This window comes from Pinus tabuliformis, chromosome J (genome assembly GCF_031772625.1).
Source record: "Pinus tabuliformis cultivar Carrire ecotype Pingquan chromosome J, CPIR1, whole genome shotgun sequence".
Lineage (NCBI taxonomy): Eukaryota > Viridiplantae > Streptophyta > Pinopsida > Pinales > Pinaceae > Pinus > Pinus tabuliformis.
The window spans coordinates 1,045,730,660-1,045,746,305 of NC_142295.1; positions in this window are offsets into that span (position 1 = coordinate 1,045,730,660).

Genomic DNA, 15,646 nt, shown 5'->3' on the forward strand with positions numbered 1-15,646 from the left:
CAAGAGGAAATCTATAAATAAAGGAGAGTTGGAATCATTTTGTCATCATCAATTTGGATTGGATATCTATCTTTTCTTCAGTTGAGGCTCTGAGGGTTTTAATACCCCTTCTTCTTGATTAGTTTCAGTGGAAGTCATCCCACCCTAGCTAATCCCTTGTCTAGTTTCACAGGAGCTGATCCCACCCTACCTAGACACCTCTTATTCTTTTCTCTGTTTTGGCACAACATAACAATTAAACCACTCCTGACCTGGTTCAGTGGAGTGTCTAATTATGAAATATAGCTAAGAGGAATCCTTAAGCAACAAAGTCCTTTGTGCTTTTTGGTGGACTGGTCACCAAGCGCAGGTCATTCCCAGGGTACTGAGACCCATCCCGAGGCCTAGTTGAGATCCGTCCTAGGCAGCAAGGCGTTTGAGATCTTATTTGTAGGCCGCAAGGCCATAGCTGCAGCTGCAGACTGAAGCCTGGCCACAGGCTGGTAAGTGTGACCGTGTACTGGTCGGCAGCTGAGAGGAAATTTGCAGCAATCCAGGATTGACAGCAGGAGGATGCCATTGTGACATCAATTAATTACAGAGATTATTTAAGGACAGGTTTTCAAATCCCTAGTAGCAGTAAGCTCGGAACAACAAACTCTAACTCAGGCAAGGCAGAAGGGACAGCTGGAGTCGTAGAATTAGCTAGGACTGCTACAGGGCTCCCTTGATAGTAGACAAGTAGACAGTGAGTTATTAATAGAGTAGCACAAAAGAACCAGATAATGATAGTGTGAGTTACAATTAGAGCACTAGTATCATTAAATATTAGCATTGCAAATCAGAATTATATTGGTGCATACTTGTTTGGACAGGGCTACTATACTTTGGGCCGTTATCCCTAACTTATTATGTTTTCCGAAAGAAATATACTGTTGTTGGAAAACCTTTATGCCATTCAATGATACCCACTATTGTTGAATAAATGAATAAGTTATGTTGTTGAATTATTGGGAACCTTAGACAAACATAAAACCCTAAGGGAAAAAATAACCAAAAACATTATAATAGTATCAAAGTTGGCTCTCCTGCCAACCTAGAGGGTTATGAGAAAATGGGGCAGCAAGCATTAATTTCTCCCTTGGAGAATGCCTAGTTTTTGCAAAGGTGTGAATATCATGCCAAAAGCAGCATAGAAAGGGGAGAACGAACTGAAGCATGGAATAAGGCACACTTACTTAGTTGGTCATGGTTGTATCCTTCAAAAAAAGAACGAAAAATCTCAGTCTCTAGAATACATGAGCAACTCAAACCCTTCACCTTACAATTTTGATTGGCTATATCATCCAAAGAGATATACAAGAGATCAATCTCTTAAATCTGATGGTTTTGGTAGCGTATCAACACCAGTTTTTGCGCAGAGCATCTTTAGGCAACCCACTCAATAGAACACAATGGTCACTACACCACAACCTATAGCAAATCCATTTGGCAACTTTCAGGCCATGACTCCAATGCCTATTGGTCACAAAGGGGAATCTTGTCCCTTTGTTCAAAATAAAACCTCTAGTCTGTTAATGAAAAACCTGTTCAAGTAAGGGCAACGTCTTTGTTAACTCCAAGGGCACAGGAACTTATGACATCATCACCAATAGGGTCAATTAATGCCCCATATACAAATCTTAAGGTGAGGGATAGTGTTCATTTACTAATCACAGCAATAATCATCCAGCATGTGAAGTGCAGAATACTAAAGAAGACGAAGAGAAAATGAAAGAGCAGAAGCCAAAAGCTCTTGCAAAATTTAAACAGTGGAACAAAGGTGTAATGTCCCAAACAGGATATTTTTCTAAATTTGTAAAAATTTACTCAACCCATAATTTCTCCGTAAAATCAACATTTTATTAATAGAGGATTACCATGTAAAATAAAACAAATAAAGCACTACAATCCAATAACACAATGAACAGGAAATTTCTCAGCTTTTATTATAATGGGTAAACTGGGTTACATGCACATATAATCAAAATAGATGAGATGAAAAGTTGGCCTCCAAGATATTCTGCAGCACTGCTATGCTGGCCCTCCAAACTGAACAAAATGTTGGAATTTCTAAGTCTAACTGTTAGAAATCCTTCCTGTACTTTCTGATTTATTTCTTCCTACTTGTTCTGTTAATTAACAAGTTATTTACCATGTAAATACTGAAAATATATACAAGTACAGTCTCAACACATACAGATCAACAACTGAAGGAAAAACAAGCACACAAGTGACACCGTTCTTTTTGGACAAATGTCCCCGGAAAAACCCAATGCGGGAAAACCGGTGCAGCTATCTGAGGGTTTTATTATTAAGCAGTTTCATAATACAATTTGGGTGCCAGTAATGGCTTACCCAACAGAGAATGCCCTTGGCAGTAGTACCTCTCAGTGAGAGACAGATATCGGCCCCAATCTGCCCCATGAAATCTCCCAGCATCATCCTCTAGGGTCTGCGTCAGCCTCTCTGGGCTCTGCGTCAGCCTCTGGAGTCTTTGCGTCTCCCATGCTAGTCCTTGTTGATTTGGGGTAGCATCGGATGTGCTCTAGCCATGAAATTTGGTGGAGAGGTTGGGGCACATGAGATCTCCAATACCCAGAAAGGGTTTGGGTAGATTTTAAACAGATCAGAAGATATTAAAATAATTAATATTTTTAATGGAGTCCCTAAGTTTAGACTTAGGGAAAATAAAATATTAATGTCTATTAATATGAATCTATGTTAGAATGGTCCAAAAGACATGGATCAAGCCAGATCTAATCTTAGTCGTTGATTAGGGATTTAATCTCGCCCGTTGAGATGTCAATAGGAAAAGTATAAGAGGAGGCTTGAGGGTCACTTGGAGAGTACACCAAATAATCAGTCATTTTATTCTCTAGAGCAGGGTTTGCTAAGAGAGATAGAATCAGTGATCGGGAGAGCAGCTAAGGGGCATTGAGTACAGAGAAACAAGGAAGATAGAGATTGTGTCGGGAGAGCAACACAGCAGCCAAGGAGAGTGACGCAGAGCCAGAAAGGGCTCACGAAGGCCCTGCAGAGGCAACCAAGTGTTGCGCAGAGCACCAGAGAGGCCAGTGTGTCTGCACAGAAGCCCAGAAAGCTGACGCAGGGCCTCCTGGGGCTGACGCAGGCCAAGAATGGCTGACGCAGGGCCAGCGTGAGACAGAGAGGGGCTGATGCAGTCCAGATTGGGCAGACGCTGGGGTTGCAAAGTAGTTTTGTGCTGAGGAGCTGTCAGAAGAATTTTTCGGGGTTTCAACGAAGAGATTTCTCTCAAACTGTGAGGTATAGCTGCAAAGGAAATTCTCTGTTGGGTAGGCCAATTTCGGCACCCAGATTGTACTCTGATATTGCTTAATAAGAAAACTCTCAAATCGCTACATCGGTTTTCCCACATTAGGTTTTTTCGGGGACATTGGTCCAAAAATAATGGTGTCATGTGGTGTGTTTGTTCTTGTTTCTTTTAGTTGTTGATCTGTAATATGTTGAGCATGCACTGGTGTTTATTTTCAGTATTTACTTTGTAAATAACTTGTTAAAGAAAAATAACAAGTAGGTAGGAATAAATCAGAAAAACTGCATGAAGGGTTTCTAAACTAAGTAAACTTAGAAACTTCAACATGGTATCAGAGTGTGATTGCAGATCACAGGAGGACTAAAAGACATCAGCCGAGCGGAGCAATAGCAACAGAAAAAAGTTGTCCCGAGGTGACAGAAGTTGTTTCTAGCAATGCATAAGCCAAGAAGTGTGACGCAGAGCCAGCCAGAGCCACGCAAAAGAAGACGGGAGTTGCGCAAAGCCTCAGAGAGGCCAGGGTTGTTGAGGCAGAGGGCGAGAGGGTTGATGCGGGGCATCCCAGGGCTGATGCAGACCCATCCAGGGTGACGCAAAGCCAGCATGAGGTAGAGAGGGGTTGACACAGTTCACAGAGAGACAATTGTTGGAGTCTAGAAGGCTGCAGAAATATTGCAGAGTGGAGTTGGTGAGGTGCTGTAGTCAAAACAGTACCTGAATGAGCAGGGCCAGAGGAGTTGTTACCGAGGGTTTCTAACCAAGGAACCTAGATCAGCAGTGCAGTTGCACAAGACGATCAGAGTAGAGGGCATCTCAACAAGCGGCAGAAGGATTTCCAAGAAGAAAATCAGGAATCAGATGGAGTCCAGAAGAGAACTTCCAGACGAGAAGTAGAGACTCAGAGGAGTTGAATAGAGAACTTCCAGGAGGGAAGTAGAGGAGCATCATGGCACTACACGGGGTAAGAGACTAGGATAGACTGGACGGAGCATCGAACTTCGCAGTTTGAAGGCCATAATCTTATCAGTGCTTGACAGGAATCGTGTCAAGAACTTCACCTTAAAGGTTATAGCTATCTCAGTTGACCCAAATGATAACGACAAATACGAAAAGGCGATGGCGAGGGCCAAGTGCATTATCCTTGATGGGGTCAAGGATCATGTGGTACCACATATAGCCGAGAAGGAAACGGCAGTTGAGATGTGGGAGGCTCTCAAGAACTTGTACCAACATACTTTTGTGCAGAGAAGAATGTTGCTTGAGAACCAGATGAGGTTGTATCAGATTAAGAACGGTCAATCGATTGACACCTTCCTCGAAGGACTGAATGAGATCCGAGACCAGTTGACTGCTATAGAAGCGACACCAGATCAGGAGCTTATGGTGAGGACAGCCCTAAATGATGTCTCAGAAGATTGGGAAGTGTTTGTCCAAAGTATCCTGGGCAGAGGGGCTCTCCTACCTTAGGACGACATGTGGGTAGCTCTTCGCCAGGAAGAGATTAGACGACAATCGAAGACAGGTAGCAGCAGCAAAGGGATCAAAGTTTAGCAGCAAGAGGAGGATGTGGCCCTAGCATCTGAGGGAAAGCAGGAGAAGCGGAAGAAGAAAGATCTCTCCAAGGTCAAGTGCTTCCACCATGGGGAGATGGGTCATTATGCGACCCAGTGCCCAAGGAAGAAGAGTAAGGGAGAGTCTTCCAAGACTAAGGCAGCACCAACACAGGCAGAGAAGGAAGTTTTGACAGACAATGACTATGCCATGAGTGCACACGCGCCACTTGAGCAACAGTGGGGAGACATCGAGCTGTAGTCAAACGGACTACAAGCGATGAGGGGCAGGATCCTTGAGGTACCCAGCCTCTTAAATTAGACCTTGCTACGGGAGCCCCGACGAGGAGTAGCAAGATTGGTTGAGTCGGGTAGAGACGAATGCAAATGGAGCGGCAGAGAGAGCTACCGTGCAGGAGTCCCGAGACAGCGCAGAGCTAGCAAGCTGCAGCAGTGCGAGAGACACAGGAGTGTTGCACCAGTGCAGGAAGGCACAGAGAGGTGTGCAACAATGCGAGATGTAGGGAGTTGTTGCAGCAGCGTAGAGGTCAGAGAGGGAGCACTTGTCAATGGCAGAGGGAGCTGCAGCATCAGTGGGTGTCTCTAGCCCAACAGGGACGTCAGATTGGGAGATCAGTTACTTACTTCTCAGTAACTAAGCTACAGTGCAATAGTGGGCAGCACGATGCAGCTTGATGAGAGGAGGTGCAGTCCGGATGCAGTGCTTGGAGAAAGAACCAGCAGCAGCATAGATGCAGAGGGAGCTGTCGTACAAATGCAGTAATGGCAGTGGCAGAACCAAGGGCAGCAGTACAGGAGGCAGCAGCGCAGAGGATGTTGGGCAGGAAGGCCTAACATCAGCACAAGTACCGACGCCGGATGATCAGGGTAATACTCATTGAAGAGTATTGCTAGAGCACAGTCCTCGCTAAGAGGGAGTGTTGATATGGGGTAGCATCGGATGTGCTCTAGCTACGAAATTTGGTGGAGAGGTTGGGGCACATGAGATCTCCAATACCCAGAAAGGGTTTGGGCAGATTCTAAACAGATCAGGAGATATTAAAATAATTAATATTTTTAATAGAGTCCCTAAGTCTAAACTTAGGGAAAATAAAATATTAATGTGTATTAATATGAATCTGTGTTAGAATGGTCCAAAAGATATGGATCAAGCCAGATCTAATCTTAACCGTTGATTAGGGATTTAATCTCGGCCGTTGAGATGTCAACAGGAAAAGTATAAGAGGAGGCTTGAGGGTCACTTGGAGAGTACACCAGATGATCAGTAATTTTATACTCTAGAGCGGGGTTTGCTAAGAGAGATAGAATCAGTGATCGAGAGAGTAGTTGAGGGCATTGAGTACAAAGAAATAGAGAAGGCAGAGATTATGCCGAAAGAGCAGCGCAGCAGCAAAGGAGACTGATGCAGAGGCAGAAAGGGCTCACGCAGGGCCACATAGAGGCAGCCAAGTGCTGCGCAGAGCACCATAGAGGCCAGTGTGTCTGCGCAGAGGCCTAGAAAGCTGACGCAGGGCTTCTTGGGGCTGACGCAGGCCAAGAAAGGCTGACGCAGGGCCAGCGTGAGACAAAGAGGGGCTGACGCAGTCCAGATTGGGCAGACGCTGAGGTTGCAGAGCAGTTTTGTGCTGACGAGCTGCCAGAAGGATTTTTCGGGGTTTCAGCCAAGAGATTTCTCTCAAACTGTGAGGTATACCTGCTAAGGAAATTATCTGTTGGGTAGGCCAGTTTCGACACCCAGATTGTACTCTGATATTGCTTAATAAGAAAACCCTTAGATAGCTGCACCACTTTTCCCGCATTGGGTTTTTCCAGGGACATTGGTCCAAAAATAATGGTGTCATGTGGTGTGTTTGTTCTTGTTTCTTTTAGTTTATCTGTAATATGTTGAGCATGCACTGGTGTTTATTTTCAGTATTTACTTGGTAAATAACTTGTTAAAGAAAAATAACAAGTAGGTAGGAATAAATCAGAAAAAAGTGCATGAAGGGTTTCTAAACTAAGTAAACTTAGAAACTTCAACACTCCTCAGGCTCTGCACAGCTCTTGGGTGTGGCCTCTGGCTGCTTCTGCATGGCCTCTAGCTGGCTTTGCGTCAACCCTCTCCCGACTTCTGCGCTGATGCTCCCGGTACTATCTCTGCCTCTCTGCTACTGCATTCACTACCCCTCAACTACAACTCTGGTCACTCCTTCGATTTCCTCAGCAAGCCCTGCCCCAGAAAATCAAATTCTTGATCAACTCGATGTGTTCTCCAAGTGACCCTCAAGCCTCCTCTTATACTTTTCTCGTTGACAATTCAACGGCCGAGACTAAGTCCCTAATCAACGGCTAAGATTAGATCTGACTTGATCCATGACTTTTGGACCATTCTAACTCAGTTTTATATTAATTCACATTAATATTTTATTTGCCCTAAGTTTAGACTAAGGGACTTCATTAAAAATATTAACTATTTTAATATCTCCCACACTGGTTAGATTCTGCCCAAACCATTTCTGGTATTGGAGATCTCATGTGCTTTAGCCTCTCCACCAATTTTCGTGGCTCGAGCACATCTGATGCTACCCCAAATAAACAATCTCTCTTAGCGAGGACTGTACTCTAGTAATACTCCTCACTGAGCATCACCCTAATCGTCTGGCATCGGCTCCTGTGCTGATGCTAGGCCTGCTGCCCAACATCCTCTGCATTGTTGCATCATGTACTACTACCCATGGCCCTGCCACTGCCACTATTGCATCTGTACGGCAGCTCCCTCTGCATCCATGATGCTACCCATGGCCCTACCATTGCCACTGTTGCATATGCACTGCAACCCCTCTCATCATGTTGCATTGTGCTGCCCATAGCACTGCCATGCTAACTACTACACTACAACTCAGTTAATGAGAAGTAAGTAATTGATCTCCCAACTCTGACATCTCTGTCAGGCTAGAAACACTCCCGATGCTGAAGCTCCCTCTGTCACTGACAAGTGCTCCCTCTCTAACCTCTACGTTGTTGCAAAAACTTTGTGCATCTCGCACTGCTGTCTCACGTTGTCCTGGGACTCCTGCATTGTAGCTCCCTTTGCCTCTCCATCCACATCCATCTCTACCAACATCTGCCAGTCCTGCTACTCCTCTTTGGGGCTATCGTAGCAAGGTATAATCCAAGAAGTTGGGTACCTCGAGGATCTTGCCCCTCATCGCCTGTAGTCCACCTGACTACAACTCGATGTCTCCCCATTTCCTCTCAAGTGGTGTATGAGCACTCATGGCACAGTCATCATCTATCTCCACTTCTTTTTCCACCCTTGCTGGCGCAGCCTTGGTCTCAGAAGCCTCTCCCTTACTCTTCTTCCTAGGACACTGGTTCGCATTGACCCAATTCCCCACAGTGGAAGCACTTGACCTTGGAGAGGTCCTTCTTCCGTCTCTCCTGCTTTCCCTCAGAGATGCTAGGGCAGCATCCTCCTCTTCCTCCTTCTTGATTCTGACCCTCTTGCCACTGCTTCCCGCCTTGGTTAGCCTTTCGATCTCTTCTTGACGAAGAGTCACCCACAGTTCCTCCGAATCTGGAAGGGTCGACCTGCCCAGTATGCTCTGGACAAATACCTCCCGATCCTCCGAGACTGCATTCAATGCAGTCCTCACCAACATCTCCCCATCCGGCGTGGCCCCTATGGAAGTCAGTTGATCCCGGATCTCCTTCAATCAACCGAGGAAGGTGGCTATCTTTTCTCCCTTCTGCATCTGGTATGACCGCAGCTGATTTTCTAGTAGCATCTTTGTCTGCATGGAAGTATGTTGATACAATTTCGTTAGGGCCCCCCACATTGCATTTGTCTTTTCGGCAATCTATGGTACTACATGGTCCTTGACCCCATCAAGGATGATGCTCTTGGCCCTCGCCATTGCCTCCTTGTGCAGCAATCTGAGGGTTTTATTATTATGCAGTTTCAAAATACAATCTAGGTGCCAGAAATGGCTCACCCAACAGAGAATGCCCTCGGCAGTAGTACCTCTCAATCAGAGATAGATATCAGCCCCAATCTGCCCCACGAATCAACCTCTAGGTTCTGCATCAACCTCTCTGGCCCAGCGTCAGCCTCTCGGCCTAGTGTCAGCCTCTTTGGGCTCTGCATCAGCGTCTGGAGCCTATGTGTCTCCCACACTGGCCCTCCTCAAGCTCTGCGCAACTCCTGGTTGCCTCTGCGTCGCCTTTCGCTGCTTCTGCGTGGCCTCTGGCTGGCTCTACATCAACCCTCTCCCGATTTCTGCGCTGATGCTCTCGGTACTATCTCTACCTCTCTGTTACTGCATTCATTGCCCCTCAGTTGTAACTCTGATCACTCCTTCGATTTCTTCAGCAAGCCCTTCCCCAGAAAATCGAATTCTTGATCAACTCGGTGTGTTCTCCTAGAGACCCTCAAGCCTCCTCTTATACTTTTCTCGTTGATAATTCAACGGCCGACATTAAGTCCCTAATCAACAGCTAAGATTAGATCTAGCTTGATCCATGACTTTTGGACATTCTAACTCAGTTTTATATTAATTCACATTAATATTTTATTTTCTTTAAGTTTAGACTTAGGGACTTCATTAAAAATATTAATTATTTTAATATCTCCCAAAGTGGTTAGATTTTGCCCAAACCATTTCTGGATATTGGAGATCTCATGTGCTTTAGCCTCTCCACCAATTTTTGTGGCTAGACCACATCCGATGCTACCCCAAATCAACATTGAACCATACTGTTGAGCTCTCTTGTGAATTCTGAATGAATTCACCAAGGGGAGATGGGTGCTCGCTCAATCTCACTGAATCACCTAAGGGCTTCCGTCCTGGTGCTATCAATGAAGTAGAGAACCGGGTTCTCGACCTCTCATACAAGAAGCAATATCAAATCCAAGATGTCTCTAAATGTCCTCCTCCTCTTTATAGATCTGATGGATAGTTCTTCAAGCCTCTAGAAGCATCTTATTTTATTATTTTATTATTATTCTAGAAGCTCCTCCATTGACTTTATCTTAAGTGACCTTTTAATTTTATTTTATTTTGCTTTAGTCATCTTTGGCCCATTCCCTCCAATTAATTATTTTGCCTTAATTAAATGACTAATTAAAGTCATTTTTAATTAAGAAAAATGGTAAATCGCCCACCATACTATCTTCGGCCACTGGAAGTCACTTCTCAGTGTCCCATCCTGTAGATCTTCTCGTTCTGGTTCCAACGAAATATTACACTAAGGTATTCTATCAATTAATCCCTCCAAAATGCCACCTCGAGCATAATTAATTTACTTAAGTCTCATAATAATGCAAAGTTTTGAAAGTTGTCGGAATGCAACAGAACGAAAGGCAACTGTGCAGATGATGAAATATGCCAAGCGAATGCCATCAGATCCCATAAAAACTCCTCAAAACTCCATCGGAACCCCTGATGACATAACCCTACTCCAGTGACCTGGCCATACCCTACCCTGGAAATCCACCCTAGTTGTACTATGAAGAAGAATAAAAATGGGGACATTACGACAGGGGTTGCAACATCTCAAGAGGAACATCCAAAGGGTGAAATGATATCTAGTGGGCCAATAGTGTCTAAAACTATGCAGCAAGAGCAGGACCTTGTTAATCAAAATAAAAATTCAGAATTAGTGCATATTGCTCATGATAATGCAGAAAATATTACCAAAATAGGAAATGAGTATAGCAATGGGAGTATTGCTAATAAAGATGCTAGAGGTGGCAGAGATGACAGCTATCGAAAGAAAATAATAGGGGTAGTGTGGAAAGAACAGAGATACTAGAAATAGCATGTACAATGGTTGACACTGAGAGAAAGTGTTGATTTTTCGTTAGAACTTCAGAATCAGGTCTATGTCTAAAACACGATCACAGACACACTAAAATGCCACAACACAAGCACTTTGCACAGTGGAAAATGTACAACAACGATTCAATAAAGTACACGAGAATTTTGTCAACCCAAAACTTATTATATTACAACATTAATACAACAAACATAGGGCTCTTGTACCAAGGATCATGGCCCTTACAATTAGCCCTAATACAAGGTAAAGGCTAGGGCTTGATGTCAACAACACATGACCATCAATTTTCCCTTGTACAAGACAAGCTTGACTTACTTGTTGAAGCAGCGCTTGACCACAGCCCTTTCAATCCACGTACCTTGAACACCTAATAGGTCCTTTGCCACTTATACTTGTAGAGATCTTGGAGCTCCAACACCTCTGCCACAACTGCTCGCAAGAAGGTCTTCAACTTCAAATTCTCTTGTACATACGCTCATCAAACTACCTTCTATCAATGGCACTATTGCTCCAATGACAACGAAATTAGGCCACACAAGTATGCCCTCTAACAACACCTCAGTTGCTTCAAGGATGTTGCGCTTAGGGTCTTTAACAACTGCCTTTGATCAATCCTCCCGCTTCTCCAATATGACAAAACATAGGCTTCAACAAACAACCCTCTAACAATCTTCTTGCTCCACCAAGATGACTGCACTTGGAATTTACAAATATTGCCCTCTAATTGTGAATTTGTCTCATCAAATATCAAAAGACTTAGGGCTTTACGGTCTTCCAACAAACAATTCCTTTACACTACTAAATAGGTTGATCATAAGCTACAAAAAAGCATTGTCCATACACCACTTAGATGGACAGACCTTCACACCACCTTCAGCACTTCTCCACGATTCTGCACTCCTTCACTTCATGACAACCTATTCCTCCTTCAGCGTACCAACCCTACACTCTATCCTCTAGCTCCAACTCTTTTGTACACACTTGAGGGTATTCAACCCTTTTCTCTAATTAGATCTACCTCGAACCTAGTGTGCACTTACTGAGGCATTGCAGCCCTTAAAACAGAGACAATTCGTCCTCCTTTAGCGTCTTGACTCTCCAAAACACACAGAATCTAAGCAGATTAACATCGACGTTTGGACAGACCTTAGGGCAAAATTCGGCTTGTTGTTCATGTACAAAAGCGGTCCTAATCTAGGGCACGAACCATACAGAAAAACACTCCAATCCTGCAGAAACAGACCTTCAACTAGGGCACAAACAATCAAACCAAACCATACTCAAACCTGGGCATACTCGGCCTCCATTATAGACATGAAACAGACCACACATGCCCCACTTGTCCCTCCTTTAAGGCCTGCGGCTACCTGAGGTTTTTCCTCTCCTTCTTGGGCGGATATCTCTTGAGAAGATGCTTGCTTGGATGTGTCCAAATGAGTTCAACTTCATCTCCTTTTATAGTGTTCTTGGTGTAGTCCATTAGCCACCAAGGGTCACCACTTATGCTCAAGCCAACCTAAGCAAATCATGCTTAAACACCAATAAATCATGAGATAAAATTTCTTTCATTTATTTTTCGCCACTCCACTGAAGCCCTATGTGCCCCTTAGTCCATCAAGGGTGCCCCTCATGCATCCAATGAATAAACAATCATTTTCTCCTTGGCTCTTTCGCCCACGACTTTGGGTACAAAACCCACCACTTGGGTACACTACCCACAAACCACATTTTGTGGGTCAACTCCTCACAAACCCAATACCCCAGGGGTTGTGGGAATACTTCCCAAGCTACACATTTCAACAGAGAGCCCACTCTAGATATAGGTTGCACAAATGTTGAGTAGCATACCATGAATGAACTATAAATCAATTCAAAATCAAATGGCCAAAGAAAACCAAATTCATAAGTGAAATTTGATAAGGATACTATTGACGACCATGGCTCAAACCATTTTGTGAAAAGGCAAAAGTTAAATTCACAAAATGAGTCACCTGCAATAGCAGCAAGCTATTCTCATCTTTTCAAGGTATCAAAGAGTGGAAACAGTAAAGCCGAATCCGAAAATAATAAGGGTTACTCTAAGGACCGAAGTAATCACAGGGACTACTCCCAAGGTCGTGGAAATGATCAGGAAGAGATATCATGATACATACCTTCAAAAAGGATGGCAAAGGAAGGAAACAAGCCCCAATCTAAGAAGGAGCCTTATCTCTGTGAAAATTCCTTAAACCCGGGAATTCTGACTATAGCACTGATGATATTTCTTCTATTTTTTAGATTTGCATGAACAAGTTATTTGCAGTTTCCTATGGCAAACATCGAAATACATACACTGCAGCCTACATCTTAAATTTAGGTATGTTCTATGCTAGAGCAATTTATTTCAATTTTCACAATTAGCTTAATATCTTTTCCATATTAGCAATCACATCAGCATTAAAGTAAACTGCAAATAGAACATAAATATAAATCGCAGAAGACAAGCCAAGACAAGAGGACACAAGATGTGGCACTACCCAGGGACAAAACCCAATGTGGGGAAACCCTTCGTCAATTCTTCTTATATGATCTTCAATAGTTCAACAAAGAGAGAAATAATACATATACATCAGAAGTCAACATTTTGACTTATCAAAATAAGAGCAGAGATCTTCTCTAAGAAGATGTCACATAAGGTAGTTGATCTAAACTTAGGTGAAGGCACATTGCTTCAACTGATCCTCTAAGGTGACTCTATCACCATACTGCACCTCACTATGATGCACCTCATCATCATGCTGCACCCGTCACTGTGTTGCACCCATTCACTGAGTTGCTCTTGTCACTGAGATGCAACCAGTCATGGTTATACGCATCATGGTGCACTATGCTGCACCACTCACAATCATACCCATACATGTTGTTGTACATACTGCCTCCACTATGCCGCAATCAGTTGTACCAATTTCTCATTCTCGGTCATCCAATACTGAATGTTTGATCTCGTTGCACCTGCAAAGGCCAAGTTGGCTTCGGCAATGGCATTTGGATCTTTCTTGGTGTCGCCACTATCACCCTTTCTCTAGTGAATGTAGGTGATGCATGATCATCTGGAAAATACTTTTTCCGTGCTTGTACAATCCTCTTTTGGAAGTCATCAAATGAAAGATTGTACACATCCATTACCGGATCATCATCAAGAGAAACAACATCCCCTTCTTGGCTTAGCGCTAACTTTGTTGCTGGAGGTGGTGGAAACTGAGCAGTGACCTACGATGCGCTTAGCATCAAGTCGACATCTTCATTATGCGGTTCCTGTTCCAACTCCATGTCTATAACATCAATCATGCATTCAATCTACTGAGCAAGCTCTCCATCCTGCATCTGCTCACCCTCCTCCTCAGCTACTGGCTAGTTTTGTTCCTGCTCTTCAACCTGTATCGATGTTGTTTCTATTGCTATTGCACCTTTCCTTTCTTCTTCTTCCTGCTTCTGCTTCTCTTCTTGTTCTTTCCTCCCAGCTCTCGTTCTTCCTTCAGTTCTTGTTATGCTTGCTTCAATCTCAGTTTTGCTTCCTGCAAGCTTTGCTTTTCTCTCTTCCTCCACTCTGCTCTCTATATCCTCTGCTTCCTCTTCGCTTCTGCTACTAAAGTTGTTTTCATAAGGATTGGATCCGCTTTCATCTTGCAGCTTTGTTCTCCCCCTGCAATGTCGACAATCATTCTCTTTCCTTGTCCTGCACAGGGTTGCTGCCTTCTACTAGTGATGCTTCCGGAGTTGCTGCCCTCTGCGGATTAGCCTGTGATGTCCCTACTAAACTGACTGACTCACGGGGTTTGGAGGCATTGTAGCAGTTCCTCCATGGATCCTCCTTTGGCCAATGAAATGCCCTGTTGAGCCACTGAAAGTGAATTCTCACATAGTGGTCTTTGCAAATACCACAGGGATCATACAGATTAAAGTCTCGAGTACCGAATGCAAACTTTACTATCTCCTTTCCCTCGGTATCTACGAATTTCAAGTTCTTTATCTCGTATAATCCAATTTGCAAAGGAAGAGTGGGCCATGGTGCTTTCTTCTTCCTGTGCAAAGCTGCTGACAACCCTGTGGCGAGATGATATGACACTTCTTGCATGACAAGCTTGTCAATGGCATACCTTGGCAAAAAAAGCGGCGACTTCTCTCTGCCAAACACTCTAAGGAAGGTGCCAACTGGTGAGGCAAACCAATCTGCAATCTATGTTATTGCCTCCATTACTCCTCATGACATGCAAGGCAATTCTTCTTCAAAGATGAGCTTGTAAAGTGAGATGATGAAATGGTCAGTTAGATGTTCCATTACTCCTCTAAGACTGCAATTCGAAAGCAATTTGCAATAGATATGCACAACAGAGTCTCGTGGTGTCCATGTCCAGTACATGCCAGGAAACTGATTTTGTGCACATATTACATCTAGTAAATATGCAAGCATATAAAACCTTGCTTGCTCACCCTTCGGAGGATTTTGGGCCTGTACTACATGGGCTCTCCACTGTTGAGCCAACAGATCTAACCAATTGTTCAAATTCCCCTTACTCACAATCTGGTACAATAACGCTGCCCACCCTTCAGGAAGGGTTTCCATGCTCTGTTAACCATGGATCCTATAAGCTAAGATAACGAAGAGCCGGTAGGCCTTCCTGAGAGACATTGTCTTATATGAAAGGGTGGGTGTCTATCGAAATTGTGTTCACATAGTTGTTGGTGGCATGGAAGTATGATTCCATGAGCCTTATTGGCTTGGGCAAATGATACATGCATTGATAATTGTCTACGAGAAAGATCATGCACTGATGATCCTCTGCCAGAAAGATAGCAAGCTTATGTCCGCTGGCATTGCTCAATGTCATGGTCTTCTCATCAATGTGTGAAACAATCCAGCTAATGACATATGCACATGGGAAGGTTGGATATCTGCATGCAA